This window comes from Epinephelus fuscoguttatus, linkage group LG9 (assembly GCF_011397635.1).
Source record: "Epinephelus fuscoguttatus linkage group LG9, E.fuscoguttatus.final_Chr_v1".
In the NCBI taxonomy this organism is placed as follows: domain Eukaryota; kingdom Metazoa; phylum Chordata; class Actinopteri; order Perciformes; family Serranidae; genus Epinephelus; species Epinephelus fuscoguttatus.
In genome coordinates, this window is record NC_064760.1 from 34,317,933 (window position 1) to 34,335,765 (window position 17,833).

The following is a 17,833-nucleotide window of genomic DNA, read 5'->3' on the forward strand; positions in this document are numbered from 1 at the left end:
CATGTGGCTGAAGTCACGTCAGGTCATCTACACAATGTCTACACAATAAGAGTTTATTACACTATAAGAAGTGGGGGAATACAGTGATGACGACCGCAGCTTGGAGACAGAGGACTCTGATTACTACGAGGACGTAGTGGCTTAATTTGTGTAGTTTAGCATGAAGACTAGAAGCAGGGGGAAACAGCCTGACTCTGTCCAAAGTTCAAAATATGCAAACACCTTTTAAGATGACTTATTTCCATGCTATATAACATGCAAAAACTAAATGTAAAAAGAACAAGCTGTTGTTTTACAGGGATGTATATACTGCATCTGTTTCCTGAATAACAGTAGAGACTCTGTGATGATGCTGCACCAGGCCCTGGCAACCCCATGGTGACGAGACTCCAGAAAGTCACTCTGCCTGACCAAGAAAGACTTAATTTTCCCCCTGCTTTCTTTTATGCAACTGACTCCATAGTTAAGTGATGTTGGTCTCTTTATCTGACTCTCAACTAGAAAGCAAATAAGCATATTTTTTGCAAAATGTCAAACTATTCCTTTGACTTTTAGCCCAGTTAATCACTACATCACCAAGCTTCTAGCCCTGCCTATTAATAGATATCACACAAATATTTATCGTTGTTTGGGGACATTCAAATAATTCACAGTATTTCCTGTTATTTACTCAAAGGGTAACTTCCCACATTTGTGTGTTTACTTACCTTTTTAGTTTGGGCATTAGAAGCTATATATTTCCAGTTGCGATCTACAAAGGAAAAGCACAGAATAATGAGCTGAGAAGCAAAATAGACCCGCTACCTGGAGCTACATGCTTAGATGAAGCCAACACAGTGCTTAATAACTGCAGGTTTGAATGCAGCATTTACAGAGGACAGCTCAGCAGGTTCAGCTGCAGGGTACTGACTCCATTATAATGATAGATCTCAAAGAATCTTTGTTGCTGACAGTGGTCCCTCCAATTACCCAGCGCTGTTACTGTTTCAGAAGTGAACGGGTCAACTTTTCACGTGAACGCTCTTTCCATTTATCAAACCTTTTAGATGGAAGGTCTGAAATGTGGTTCGATGCACACTTAACGTGACTTTTAATTGTCACTGGGAACCATATGACTGATACATTTGATGAGTCGAGGAATCATGCTGAATATTTACAAGATAGTGCAGGTATAACAATGTGCTTTCAGTACAAGAATCTATTTGCATGCTTAAATCAATAGCACTGAATTTTCTATCAGGACAGTGCTGTTGGTATGTAGTAATAAACCCAAGCAGAGCACTCATCCGAGACGGCATCAATTTTAACCATCACTATTATATTTCCGAAGAACTTGTGGTTAATAGATCTCTATTTCTATTTTTATTTTATAGGGACAATGCAGTTAACATAGTTTCAATACAAAGCATGAATCTGATGGGCTGCATATAGAGTTATAGCTACAGCTAATTTTCAACTCCTGTCCCTAGTTGAGAAAACCATGTTAATGTTTTAACATATGTTGACCAGAGCTAAAGAGCAGTCATTTATTTAACATCTGGGGCTATTATGTGGGTTGTGGAGCTCATAATGAGGAGAGATGTCAACAGTAAACATATAGTTTGTAATATCTTCTGACTTATAGTTTAACACAAGTCGGGGGAAGCATTATTTTCTTCATTCTGCATTGCAGAGTCCTAATAAATCCCCCCATAGCAACTCTGAGCCCACTCTAGCAATGCAATATCATCAAAACATAATCATTATTAAATGACACATCTACATTAGGAGCACACCAAACAGTTTGAGAAAGCATTCGGTTGTACTTCCAGACAGCGCACTCTGTCTGCAGACTGACCAGGCACTGCTGTCTCCATGGGTCAGGCACTGTGAAGCATTTTAAAGAGTTATTAGACCTGTTTGGGAATATCTTCATCACTGTACAGGAGACAGTCAGAGAAGTTTCCTATTGCAAAGTTTTGGAAGTGGCTCTGTGCTGCTCTCTATTGAAGGTGGAAAAGTTCAACCTACATATACAATAGGATGCAAATCATACGGATGGTTTGCATTTTCATACCGGGGTCACAGTTTGCAGAATACATGGTATGTAGATTGATGCACGTGATGTGGAACCAATATTCACAATCGCAAGTTCTGCAGAGCAACTTTTAGCTGTACGCTGTTGGCAACATGTGCCGAGGTCAGAACAACAAGCTGATTGGCGTCACACTATGGCAAGCACAGATTAAACAGCCAGAGCTGGAAGACGTGTCAGTAGGTTGAGGAGGATGTGGCAGCGTTACTCTACTATCGGTTGGGCAATGGTGACACAACAAATCGCTAATGCACATTCAATGGCATCACCCAGATGTGCTGATTACCTTGCCTGTTGTCAGACATTGGGTCCACTCTGATAGATTACTGTGGGGGAGGGGAATTCAATTTTCCCTAACCAGTCACTAGAGACCCTGTGACCAATTAAATCTAACATAATTTTAAGTCAACACTGATGCGTTGCCATGCCAACATACCTGTTTGCCAGGGTTTTAGGAGTGGAATGGATAAAAGTAAAAACCAACTATGATGTCGTGTGATATTCGGAATACATGTCGATGTAGAACAGCCTCAAAAACATCTATCTTGTCTAAAGCGCTCGCCAATGTCGTTATTACTCCCTATTGATTCTAATGCACAGTTTGACCACAGCTTGACAATGGTTGACAGCCTGACAACGTTAGTCCTGCCAGTGGAATTGACTGACTAACTGTAGTCCCCCAATAAATGCTCATTGGCTGTATTTTTATTTCAACTGAAAAACTGCTGTTCCATTTCATGTGCCTAAAAATTAGTCAGCTCGGTGGAGTGGGTGGATTCAAAGGTCTGGACCTGGGCAGCTGATTACTGCGGCAAGGAAGGAAAAAAAAACTTATGGCTGCTTCTTTTAAGCAGCCATAAGTTGCAAAAGCAGAATGGAATAAAGCAATTAAGCTACTGAAGCAACTTGCATTTGCATTGGCATGTAGCCAAGATGGAGCTAATTAAAACACTCCTCCTCATGCACCGTTTTTAATATTTCATTTTTCCATGTATTTTGACAAAAGAGATGCTTTTCAGTTTTATAACCTATTGTGACCTGTTGTCTTTTGAGAAATGTTTGTTCAGTGTCTGTGCAGTGTAATACATCAGTGTTTGAAATGTTCCTTACCTTTATACTGATAATAGTTTACCAAAGTTGCCAGTGGACTAAATGTTTCCTCAGTTCTCAGCAAGAGGATTTTTTCCTGCCTTTGACATTTTCACCACTCTGTTTAAAATAAATTAAAGGTAGATATATGCATTTTTTTTTGTAGCTGTTCTCATGACAGTTATCAGTTAACTGGAGGTCTGCTTTTGCCTCCCTTTTGTTGTGCACTTCTAAGTTTTGATTATATTATGTGACTGAATCTGTGATTCTTTGTCAGACCTACGAAGGACACTCCAGGTGTCACAGCTCTGACCTTTCAGCTGAAATAGATTGACTCTGTTATAACTCCTATTATTCTGTTCTATCACTTTATCAAATCACACAAAAGACAACTTGATCGTTTCACTCCATATTTGTTCACTTCAGCCACCACAGCCCACTGCTTCATTGGCTGTTTTTCCCCCATATAACACAGATGGCAATTATGAGCCCAACTGCAACTTTCTTTCTTGACTTATCCAAGTGGGAAAAACACAGGTGCAATTGATAACTTAAATGCTGGCTCTGCATTAGTAGGCTACTGGCATTATTAATGTTAGTTACACCTGGGTTTGACAGGTCAAACAGTCTGCTATACGATCGGTTTGTTAGGCAAAGAGATGCTACCCTTGACAAAAAACTTGGATGCACCACCCAAAGGTGAGTCTGCTCATACAGTCTTTCACCTGCATGAACTTTATATCTTGCACGAATTTCCCCAGCTTCAGTGAAAACTAGCATGAATCCACATCTGTAGAGTTTGCAGTTGGGAGCAGCATTGTGTCCCCCACACAGTGAATTACACAGTAAAATGTGGCTAACCTAGCTTTACATACTTAAGTTAGAGGATAGTTTTTAAAATAGGGTAGTATTAAAATAAGGTAGAATAATATGCAGCTTGCAAACCTTTTAAGCTAGCATTTTGACTAAAGCAAACACGCTAGCCTGTGCTAGCAGGCATAGCTATGCTAACAATGGAAATAATGACAAAGTTAGCTAGCTAAGTAATGTTAACACACTCACCAGGTGGAAACCGTACTCACTGGTACAAAGCGGTTTTACTCTATGTTAGCATTAGGTACTAGTAGGCTCACTGTAAAAATGCTACATTGGTAAGGGAAATGACAAGATGTGATTTGTAGCGTTTTAACATGGTTGCTTGCTTGCTCACTTACCAAAAGGGTGCATCTGGTAGGAAATCAAGTCCTGATTACTGGAAAATATGTGTAATGCCTGGTTCACACTACATGACATTATTGTCTGTTCTGACAGTCACTACGTCAGATTAGATAGATAGATAATTATTGTCATTGCATATAAAAACACAACAAAATTTTGTTTGTAGCACCAAGTCAGCATAAAAAGGGCATAAACAGGTTAATGTAATAAATAAATAGATAATGCACAGATAACATAATGCACAGATAACATAATGCACAGATAAAATAAAATAATGCACAGATATTGCACTTGTAGCCTACTGTTCGTCAGGTAAGTGTATGTGTGTTTTTATGAGAATAGTGTGTGTTTATGCCAGAGGAGAGAATCCACAGCTCTTGGAAAGAAGCTGTTTTTTAGTCTGTTGGTTCTGGCTCGGATGGTTCTCAGCCTGTCTGATGGGAGGGTGCTGAACAGGGAATGTCCAGGGTGTGAGTGGTCCTTAAGGGTGTTGGAGGCCCGCTTGTGGAGGCAGCTTGAGTAGATTTCGCTCAGCTGCGGGAGTGGAGAGCCGACAATCCACTGAGCTATTTTAACCACCCGCTGAAGGTCTTTTCTCTCCGCTGCAGTACAGCTGTATTGGGTGCCGTTTGTAAAGTGTCTCACGCTGAAAATAACATCAACATTTTGCCACATTTAGCTTCAAACAATGTTGAAAAAAGTGTTGTGAATTTTTTAACGTCACCTTTTACCACATTTACAGCAATATTTGTTAACTTGAAATATATGAAATAGTTAAATCTAAATATTAAATGTGGCACCTAAATGTTAAATCTAAATATTAAATCTAAATCTAAATCTAAATACTAAATCTAAATCTAAATATTAAATCTAAATGCTAAATATAAATATAAATATAAATGCTAAATCTAAATCTAAATATTAATGTTAAATCTAAATCTAAATGTTAAATCTAAATGTTAAATGTTAAATCTAAATGTTCTGGGTGAAACTAAATATTTAGCTAATATGCAAATTCACACTGCCGGTCACTGAAAGTACCAAAATAAAAGCTCAAGATGGTCAGACTGTGTTTACAGAATCAAATAATGAATTAAAACCAACTTATCGGGGGAAATGGACACTTGAACATACATTAGCGTGATAATAACTACCTAAAATAACAAGAAACGTGTTTGGAGAAATTTTATTTGACGTGTACTTGTTAGTGTCCCTTTGGAGGGAATCACCTTGTTGTTTACAAATACTTCCGGGTAGAAAACCAGCAGCTACTAGTTTAGCTACATATATATATATATATATATATATATATGAATAGCTCACATTTTTCACGTCACTATATCACCGTTTAGACTAATCTGGTGTTTGTAAAGTCTATAAACACAATGATTGAACAAACATTACTGTCACGTTCTGAAATTAATAACATGGTTATCGTAGATTAGCGGGGCTAACCGTTAGCTATTAGCCCCATTAGTGGTGTCTGTAATGACTCATTAACTCTAAACGGTCTGTGAAAAAAAAAAAAAAATTCCAGCGGATGTCTTAGTTACAACATGATGGAGCTAACTGGAGTAGTTTCATGTCGTATCCGACAATGGGAGGCTTTTAACAGATGACGTCCTGATGTTAGCTTTGCTGCTGCTGCAGCCACTCATGTTTTCTAGACATCGTGATTTTACAAAACTGAATAAATACCACACATCGCAACACAAAACTGCTTTGCTAGCTCAATCATGTTGTAACTAAGACATCCGCTGGAAAAAAATATTTTTTTCATGGACCGTTTAAGAGTTAATGAGTCATTACAGACACTGCTAACGGGGCTAGGAGCTAACGGTTGTTAGGTTAGCTTAGGTTGTTAGTTCCTCCGAAGGGACACTAACAACTCAAAGTACACGTCAAATAAAATTTCTCCAAACATGTTTCTTGTTATTTTAGGTAGTTATTATCACGCTAATGTATGTTCAAGTGTTCATTTCCCCCGATAAGTTGGTTTTAATTCATTATTTGATTCTATAAACACAGTCTGACCATCTCGAGCTTTTATTTTGGTACTTCCGGTGACCGGCAGTGTGAATTTGCATATTAGCTAAATATTTAGTTTCATCCAGAACATTTAGATTTAACATTTAGATTTAGATTTAATATTTAGATTTAACATTTATATTTATATTTAGCATTTAGATTTAACATTTATATTTAGATTTAGCATTTAGATTTAACATTTAGATTTACATTTAATATTTAGATTTAACATTTATATTTAGATTTAACATTTATATTTAGATTTTGCATTTAGATTTACATTTAATATTTAGATTTAACTATAAATCTAAATAAACACAGTCTGACCATCTCAAGCTTTTATTTTGGTACTTCCGGTGACCGGCAGTGTGAATTTGCATATTAGGTAAATATTTGGTTTCACCCATAACATTTAGATTTAACATTTAGATTTAGATTTAGCATTTAAATTTAACATTTAGATTTAATATTTAGATTTAACATTTATATTTAGCATTTAGATTTAGATTTAGCATTTAGATTTAGATTTCATATTTAGATTTAACATTTAACATTAGGTGCCACATTTAATATTTAGATTTAACTATTTCATATATTTCTAAGTTAACAAATATTGCTGTAAATGTGGTAAAAGGTGACGTTAAAAAATTCACAACACTTCATTGTTTGAAGCTAAATGTGGCAAAATGTTGATGTTATTTTCAGCGTGAGACACTTTACAAATGGCACCCATACAGCTGGAGTACCAGGCTGTGCACCCATAAGTTAGTACACTTTCAGTGGTGCATCTGTAAAAGTTGATGAGCAGCTTCTGAGGAAGTCTGTTGCGCTTCAGCGTCCTCAGGTGGAAGAGACGCTTCTGGGCCTTCTTGATCAGGTGTGAGGTGTTAAGGCTCCATGTGAGGTCTTCAGAAATGTGGACTCCTAGAAATTTGAAGCTGGAGTCTCTGTCCACTTTCTCCCCATCAATGCGCAGCTCAATATGAAGTGTGTTCTTGTTTTTCCTGAAATCTATGATTATTTCTTTGGTTTTCTTTGCATTGAGGTTGAGGTCATTTTCCTTACACCAGGCAGACAGTGTCTGGACTTCCTCCCTGTATGCTGCCTCGTTGCTGTTGCTAATTAGACCCACAATGGTCGTGTCGTCTGTAAACTTGACCACTAGGTTTGAGTTGTGGGTGGAGATGCAGTCACTAGTGAAGAGGGAGTAGAGAACTGGACTGAGAACGCAGCCCTGGGGTACACTGAGGCTGAGGGTGACTGTGGAGGAGATGTGATGGCCCAGTCTGACATGTTGGGGCCGGTTGGTCAAAAAGTCCCTGATCCACAGACAGAGAGAGGGTTGTATGCCGAGTGTTTGCAGTTTGATGACCAGTTTGTGAGGGCTGATGGAATTGAAGGCTGAGCTGAAGTCAATGAACAGCATCCTTACATAGGTATTGGGATTTTCCAGGTGTGTTAGTGATTGTGGGGTATAAAATCTTGTTAGGACTTGGCCGACAGACATCACAGACTACATAATGGTCCATGACTAATCATCCCTGGTTGTCTTTCACAACATGAGTGATGGTTATTCTTGTCCTATTTTAATTACTTTTACCACTATTTCAGTGTCTTTAATGTTGTTGTAGTAATGTAAAACTGCCACCAGATGGCAGGAGCTACATTTGAAGCACTGCATGCAAACTATGTACAGTCCTGCAAATGTTTCACAGTAAAAGCCTTTTTAGAAAATGAAGGAACTCTCTCAACCAAAGTTATAATGGGCTTTTAATTTTATTCAGATACAGGAAGTTCTGAGTTTGAAATGACGGCGTGTCATTTTTCTCTTTTACTCTGTGTAGTAATGTCCCCAGAGGAAATATCAAAAAGGTCGGGGTGCTGTTGACATACAGGTGTCCACGGCAACAGATCACTCTGTGTTCCTATTGGTCAAAGTGATGGCTATGACAGGAGAAGTCGTGAACGACAAAAAGAAAAGCAAACATGCTAGACTTTCTGTTGGAACGTTGTGAGGCGTCCCAGACATGGCGTCAGTTGTTGTCTACTATGACACACTACACGCGATGAAATACTACATGAATTTTCACAGCTTTATATGCAACATGTTACAAATGAATCAAGCCACTAACAATACCTGTGTCTGATCAGTCTGTAGGGCCTATTGTATATTATTCCTCTGGGGTTTGCTACATCTGTGTTGGGTGTGACATACTGTAGTTCATGGACATAGATGTTTTTGAACTACTGTAGCATTATTATCAGAGAGAATTGTTGAGAGAAATTTAGACTGAACAATCATGTTTTGTTGTAGACCTCTTCACTGGTATAATTTGTGAATAAATTGGGATGTAGTGCCTGCTGTAGTACCACTACAGGGTAGGTGTCTGACCCAGGACTACCACGGTTAACATTAAAGTGCTTCTGATGGATGCTTCTGCATGCATGCTGAGTAAAGTAAGCCTGCATTTCAACTAGCAGGCTGCACAGGGTATTGATTCTTACCAATGCTAATACATTTCTGAGAGGATCCGGCCAGCACTGCAAGCTGAGGTACATCCAATTAAACATAGGTTGGTTCAATGTTCATCTCTGCCTCTCAAGGCCGCCCTAGACATGCATGCGTGCACACACGTACACACTCACTTTATTTCGAACTGAGACTTAATGCTATATTTCACCACCATCTGTGTCCAGTCGATGCTGATTTGATTTGTGAATTCATTACAGGTGAGTCTCCGGTAGCTTCTCTGATGCTTTCACGTCTCCATATGTATTTTTCATTCTACAGCATAAGTTTCACGTATTAGTACATGTGTGCAGACGTGGGCCCAGTCTGATTTCTCTGATGTCTGTTCCATATTTTTTATCAAACCTATTTGGTTAACATCTCCAGAGCTGTATATGGACATTTTAATCTCATATGGAATCGTGATGTTTACATTTAATCAGACACTAACTGTCTTTGATCAGGGATCGATTCATGCTTGAATGTTTACTCTGACTATTGATTCCTTATCCTGCTCCATCATAGAAAACTTCATTCTGTACCAGAGTTTATCTGCCCTCTGCTTTTTACATTTTAATGTGTTTTTGAAAAAGTACAAAGTAAGATTGTGAGGAAAACCATTCACGTAATTTATAAAACTAAGACCCAGTGCAGAATATGAAACAGTAAGATGTTATTCATCTTCCTGCTGTTTGTTTCACACAGAGAATTCAGCTTCAGCTATAAAGCCAATAGTCAGACAGTTTGAGTTTCATATGTGAGTTAAAGCATATTATAGATTTTTATTTTTATTTATTTTTTTTTTTAAAAATATTTTACAGTTGCAATCCGCTGACAGTGGTCACGTTTGACTGAGTGGCCGGGTGTTGGAGGAAAATCTTAAACCCTTGTATGATTTGAATTGCTCTTTTCTTCTGACAGAAACTACAGTTGTAGCTGGTCCATGTGGAGACCCTTCAAATGCAGATGAGAAAACTTAAAGAAAACAACACAGGAATTATAGCTCCTGTGCAGCAGTGAGTCGAGGCAGGACTTTTTAGGAGGAGGGGAAGGGTGAGGAAGGGGAGGAAGATGAAAAAAGGAAAAGGAGCAAGAGAATAAATGAGAATGAGAACCAAATGAGAAACACAGGAAAAATAAAATAAATATTCGAAACTTCAAACACCTTTTCATTCCAATTTGTCGAATACTGCAGCTTTGTAAGTGGACCTACAGGGGGTGTCAATTTACACCCTTACATGCATTGTGACTTTTCAAATTGCACTTTGTTTTTAGCTATACATCCTTAAGTTTAGGCAACAGAAGTCAGTGGTTAGCTTTTGAAAAAAAAAATTAGATTTACTAGACCCAAGTTTTAGTGAAGGAACTTTGACATAGGACTCCACCTATGTGCAAACTTTGTTGACCAAGAAGAAAAAGAAGAAGGATGAAGAAAAATGGCCTGAGCTAGGCCCATGGCTAATGGCCACAAAGCTCATGTTGCCTGCAGCAAGCCTGCAGCTGAACTAATTCCTGAGGAGCTTCTACCTCACGGCTTAACACAGGAAGCCCAGATATTCCTGATTTATCAGAAACCTGTTCTTCATCACAGTGTCGCAAGCCAGATGCTATTGTAAGTGACACAGCAACAGCAGTAGATCCCAATTTAGTTAGCTTTAATTGCTGATCCAGGGGGCCAAATTATATGTTAACTTTCAGTTGGACACAGAGAAAAATGTATAATTGAAATTGATTGATAATACTTCAGAGGGCTCAGGCTGCTCGTGTTGCCTCTAATCTCTAATACGGACGTGTCAAGTTAGAACAGTCAGAATGGCCACTTGTTGGAAAAAATGGCAGAATTCTCTTTTAACAAACAAAATATACAAATCATATGTAACTGTACTGCATTCTTAAATTGTGGTTGTACTGGTAAAAACTGGGAACAAGTAGATGCACCAGCTCAGTAAGCCACTATTGCAGCAGTCATGAAGCACTTATGGGGGTCCACAGGTCTGGGTCAGCCACACCCTTGACACCAGCCAACACTGGGCAGCAGCGAAGGAGGGAGACTGATAACACGGACAGAAGAAAGAGGGAGTGTTGCCAGACTGGGCTGAATGATGAGATAAACAGAGGCTGAGGCTGGAAAGAAATGCATCATAAATCCAGTCCAGGAACAAATTAGTATAAAAGTGAGCAGAGAGGGAGAAGCAGATACCAAGGAGAAAAATGAATGCAGACAGGAGTGAGAGACTGAAAAAGAGTAAAGAAAGCAAAAAGAAAAAAAAAACTGAAGGAGAAGCAGAAAGATAGCACCTGTAAAATGGCCTTTTGAAAGCTCTGATCCAGTAAAGTGGTTTCTAACTGCAGCGATTTCCACTGATGCCTTTGAAAGTTTAACAAAATGTCAGTCAGGATTAAGACCTGGGGGCTTATAAGAACATACTACAAACTTTTGGGTTTTGTGGCCTCTCCTAACGAGACCCCATTCACTCATGTCATGCTTGAGTAAAGAATTAAAAGAGCCCTAACCAGAAATTAGCTGGAGGTTTGTATAGCAGGCTTAAACACGCCTCAGGCGACCTGATACTTTGGTGGCCGTAAATGTCTTTTAATGACACAGAGAGCTGCCAGGTGTTGAAGGTGAAGAGTGTTTGAATCCACAAATCCTGTCCAAGCCAGTACCCACAAATTTCTGTAAGGCAGCATTAGAACTTTGTACCAAAGGATATCACAGGAAGGTCAGAGGCAAAAGCTGTCATCTTCTGAATGGGGCACTGAACAGCTTTTAATGAGACAGTCTTTACTTTACTTAAAACACTGTGTGTTTGCGTTTTCCTTACTGCAGCATTTCTGGAGATATGAATATCAATTATCTCCCAGTAGAAAAGACTTAGAGCTGCATTTATCAGTGTTTTTAAACTGGATCCAATAATGTAATGTAAAAGATTTACTCGTAATGATAAACCCACAGGGAATTATCATCTGACTCCGCAGTTTCCTTAAGCTCTACAGACAATTTTAACATCATTCAGCACTTTGTTTTGATTTTACTGCCCAAAACTTAATTCATTCAACCATTTCCCATAACCGCTTATCGTACTGGGGGTCGCAGGGGGCCAGAGCCTATCCCAGCTGACACTGGGCGGGAAGTGGACAGGTTGCCAGACTATCACAGGGCTGACATGTAGAGACAGACAACTATTCACGCTCACATTTGCACCTATGGCCAATTTTTAGTCACCAGTTAACTTAGCCTGCATGTCTCTGGATTGTGGGAGGAAGCTGGAGTACCCGGAGAAAACTCACGCTGACACAGAAAGTGCAAACTCCACACAGAGGGGCTTCCCCACCCTGGGGTTCGAAACCACATCCTACTGTATGTTTGAACCAGAAACCCTCTTGCTGTGAGACAACACTGCTACACCGTGCCACCCCAAAACTTCACTGACTTGCTTAAGTCTCAACTTTTTTGAACAGACAGCTGTATACTGCATGTCTAACACCACAAAGCCACATGTAATCAAATCACCAAATAAATGTAACTGTAATTTGTTACATTTAAAGAGAAAAAAAAATGTTTATGTGTACAATACATCATTCATTCTGTTGCTTTGCATCTTTTGACCATGCAGGAATGCCTTCATATAAAACACAAAGAAATGTCCACACACTGAAGCTCCCTTGTGCAATTTATTAACACATCCACAAGTGACATTTCAGACTTGTGGATGTGCTAATAAAGTGCACTTAAGGGAGCTTTCTTCATGTTTTATTACTATGTTCTACTGCTCCAGCACTTACCATCAATGGATTTCACATATGCGCAACTACTGTGTGCTTTGGAGCATTTTCATTTGACATGGCCTTATTTCGTACATGTTTTAACTTTATACCCAGTTTGAAATGTTTGTTTAAAGAAAGTCATAAAAAAGTAATCAAATGTAATAAGCAACATTACTTTGATGAGGTAATTAAATTGTTACATTACTTATTACATTTTTAATAGGGTAAATAGTAATCTGTAACTTATTCCATTTTAAAAATAACATTCCCAATACTGCAAACAGCAGTCCGACAAATTTAATGAGTCACTGGTGAACACAATGGAGCATTTAGCAGCTAAAAAGAAAATATTTTTCACATGAGTTGGTAGGGACCAAAAACAAGACAAAGTGGAGTAAATATTGGACTTACATGGATCATGGGACACAAACACATCTTCAACTGAATGTTCATTTTGTTCTGTATCAGCCGGTTGTCCTCGTAGACAACTCTTTGCTTACACTGAGGACAATATAGTGTTACAATATGGTAAATCGATGCACTTGTATAGCACTTCTCTCGTCTTCCAACCACTCAAAGCGCTTTCACACTATATGTCACATTCACACAGTGTCACACACAGTCACACACTGGTGGCCAAGGCTACCATACATAATACCACCTGCTACTCAGTAACCATTCACATGCACTCAATGGAATAGCCATTAGGAGCAAGTTGGGGTTCAGTATCTTGCCCACTTGACTGGAGGAGCCAGGGACTGAACTGCCAATCTTCCAATTAGTGGACGATTGGACGATTGAACGATTGACGATGAATGATTAAACTAATAGTGACAGGATTCGCTATTTGTCCAAACACAACCTATGTTGGTGTCTTTTTTTAACAGGACCTCATGTGGCTGTGCAAACTGTCTAATGCATTGGAACAAGTAGCGTGATGTTATAGCAGAGAAGGTTGGGATGTCTGGTAAGGCATACAACGAAAGCAGCATTTGACAGAAGGGACTACTGTTCCCATCCAGTCAACACTGGTTTCTTTTAACTATGGCCATGATCTTTCCCTAACTTTAAACAAGTTGCCTGAACTCATAACCTTAACCATAGAAGTGGCAGATGATCAGATGCTCATACTGTGTGAATCTCGTTTCTAAGAGTCATATGTAGTTTGAAAGCAATGCCAATCAGAGTCACTGTAAAGACTGGAGTGGCAGATCAGAAATCACTCATACAGATTCTTTTGTTAAAGATGGAGGACGTAATGGAATGATTATGTGCAACAACTTGATGATTCAGAGATGACTACAGTAGGTAAAAGATGACGGATGGACTACTTATCATACTGTATAAGTAGTGAAAAGTATATTTTCCTGATGTTGGTGATTACTGACTCATGATGAGTATTAAGTGGCCACATGTGTTCCATTACTTGTGTTTCTATTTACTGATTGCTGTGACAAATGAGATGGGACTTACCGAGTGATAAGTAGATGGGCTGATAGAAGGGCTAGAGGGTGGGGAAAAATAATGTAGAAGGATGTTTGGTCTGTCAAGGCCATACACGAGCCCTAACACACCCCACGTTTCTTCATGTTGGCATACAATAATTGCCAGCACTTCATGTTTTCCAAAGGTTTGAAAGTAATCTCTTCCTGGGGGGAGGAGATACATATGCAGCTTTCTCTAAAAGGACACAGGGGATTGATGATGGAGAGAAATGGAAGGCCAGAGGGTGGGATGGATGGATAGAGAGATACATAGATGGATTGAGTTAGGGAGGGCCAGAAGGAGGGAAAAGTATAGATGACTACATAGATGGATAGAGATCGAGCTACAGGCAGAATGAGAGATATAAATGAATGGACAGATAGAAGGACAAATACGCAGGGAAAGATAAAGCTGAATGGTGTTTAAAGGAGGTCATGATCTGCACAATCTGTACTCCATTTTTGTGTCTGTTGCTTTGATTTCTTTCAATGAAGTTTAAAGCTATAGTGTGTAACATCTACATGTCCGTAAATGTCCGTTTCACCCGTGCCACTACTAGAGGAGATGACACAATGCTGATTAAGCCGATCGGCTCCTCTAACATCTCGCGGTATTTTTCAATATATATCATTTTTAGTTTGCGTGTTGACCGGCAACATTCCGAGGTAGAGCGCAGGTAGAAAGAGAAAGCAACATGGCGGATAACCCAAAGAAGGCTGAGACATGGTTCAGAAGAGGATCTTACCACAAAGAAAAAGCCTGGACGTTTAGCTGAAGGTCTATTAGCAAAGAAGGAAAGTGACCGACGGAGAAGGCAAACAAGGATTTGCATTGGCGTCGCTTTTCCTCAGTGGAGAGCCCTGAAGGAAGAAATTGGGCTGAGGGCAGACACGGATGTTGCCTTGCTGCTGTTGGATAAGTAAGTGACTTGGTTTATGATTATATGAGTAGTATGTGTTGCTGTTACATGTACTGGACCTAGTACTTTATTATTTTCTTGGAAATGGTGTTATGAACGTAATGTAATGTTAGCAGCCTGGTGTTCGCCACGTTGTGTAGCATTGTGTAGCATTGTGTACACGGTGTGAAGCGAGTGTTACTCTGTGTACATGGAAGTGCCGGCTTATTAGTTGTAATAACGCATTATCCGCTGGGGGGCGACAGAAGTTACGCACTATAGCTTTAAGTTTCAGTATGTTACCTGAAATGGAAGATGCATCCCTTATAGAGCCCCAGAGGACATTTTAACCATGTAGCACTATGGATATCAATGTTGGCTGGTGAGTCAGTCCACCACTTTGGTTCACACTGAAATATTGCTTGGGCTGATTGTCATGACTTTGGTGATCACCTGAGATTTCTTCTAGCCAGGTTGATATTTTGGGGTCTGGGTGGATATTGACAGCATTCGGATATATCTCCATGAAAATTGGAGCACATAATCCAGGTCTCCAGAGGATGGAGCCTACTTACTTTTTGACATTTCATCCTTTTCTAGCAACAGGTCAAAGTTTCCCATTATCTAGTGAAATATATTCACACCTACGGGTAATTTAGAGTCACCAATTAACCTGCATGTCTTTGGACTGTGGATGGAAGCTGGACTACCTGGAGGTAACCTGCGCTGACACGGAGAGAACATGCAAAAGCTGCACAGAAGGGCTCACTTGCCTTGGGGTTTGTACCCCCACCCTGGGTTCATACCAGAAACCCTCTTGCTGTGAGGCAACAATGCTAACTGCTGCCCCACCGTGCCGCCTTTGTTTGACATTGAACAAATATCTGCAAAACTAATGACATTCTCATTAGCCTCAACTGTAGACTACTTTGTGTTTAGTTCTCATTAGTTAATGTCAGCATGTTACACACTAAATGGCGATCATAATAACACGAGTATGTTAAAGGATAGTTTCAGAGGGGTTTAAGAGGGGTGTATGTTAGTAGTTTGACCACCCAGTAACAAATAGTGGACAAAATCCACAGAGAATGCAAAGAGGCCAGCAGAAGGGATCTCTTAACAAAATTATTTCAGCAACCAACAACTCTCACAGTGTCCAAAAGGTATACTGAATTAAGACAGACTTTAAAAAACACTTTCATTGTGAGCATGTTAGCATGCTGATGTTAGCATTAGTTTAAAGCAAAGCCTCACTGAGCCACTAGTCTTGAAACATATACCTGGCACAAAATATGGGGTGCCATGAGCCCTTATTAGTAAAATGACAAAATGTGTCCCTCTTCTTAACCTGCCTCTCTCCACCTCCCACGCCTGTACCCTAATCCCATCCTATCCTGACCCAGTCCTATTGCTGATAAATGATTAAGAATTATTACAATTGATGGGAGTGTTTTAATTTTAACCAGTGGAGCATTTGCAGCACTGGTTTAGTTTGGAGAATGAAAAGGAAGTGGTCCGCCCCCCCTGTTAAAAATTAACAAAAGGCTGACTGGCAGTTGGAGTTTAGATGAATGGCTTTGGGTCAGGGGAACCACATAAAACATTTACTACAAAATGAAAAGATGACAGAAAACACTCAGTGGATGGATGAAGGCTTGGGCAGGACTTGAGGGAGATACAGATTAGATGAGATAGACAGGTAGAGAGAGAGAGACCGGGGTTTGACAAACACCTCTGATTTTTGTGAAGAAGGGACAGAAGAGATGCATGAATGGATGGATGGGTGTTGGGGTAGATAGATACAGAGGCATGTTCCTATCTTTGGCATGCTTGTAAATCTAATCTCTGACAAGCCCCGTCCATCTAGCAGCTATGACAGCCAGACTCGGTCAATAATAAGCACAGTGAAACTTTTTGGAGAGGGAGACAGATAAAAAAAAGTAAGGCTAGAAAAAGGATTTTTTGGATTGGAGAGAGGGGAGTAGAGCCTGAGAACACAGTGCTTACAGATTTCAGAGATGAATAGAGACAGAAAAAAAGGTAGTCAGGTGAAAAGGAAGATGGCTACAGGGGAAGAGAGGGGGGTGTTGACTTGTCTGTTGAGGTTATTGAGCTGCTGCCAAGACAGAACCAGAGGAGCTGAAGTGGCACTCTTGTGGGAAGACATTGATAACTGCTCCTCAGTACAGAAAACTAATTCATAGTGATGTACTGTACTCCTGATGTTGTAGGTTCAAATGTAGCATTTAGCCTTTGCCATATATCAACACCTCCCACTGCCTTGACACTGTATTTGTACAAGAGTTAGCAAATTTAGCTGACATACAAACTGAAGCAAAACACAGAGTGAAACACCTATTGATACTACACCAGCAAACATTGGGACGTGTAATGACCATAGTTGGAACGTCCAATAAAGACAAGCCATTATGATGAAAGTTGTGCCTGAGTGTCCTAGTAATTCCAAAATATGACTAAGTAATGAACTAACACTGACCCATACAGGGCTCAAACCCAGTCTCCTGGGCTTAACCCACCCCTCCAGCACAACTTTCTATCTGTTATGGACTTTGACGCTCTTGACATCTCCTGACTTTCTGACAGGAAACCCTGAAGGCCACTTCTCCCATGTGTGATCAACACAGCTTGAATAAGGACTTTTGGCCACAGGAGGCAGAAAAATATTTGACGTAGCCTATACGTAAATGTTATAAACATATTTTTTATATTTAGAAAAATGGTAAAATGGAGTAATATAAATTTT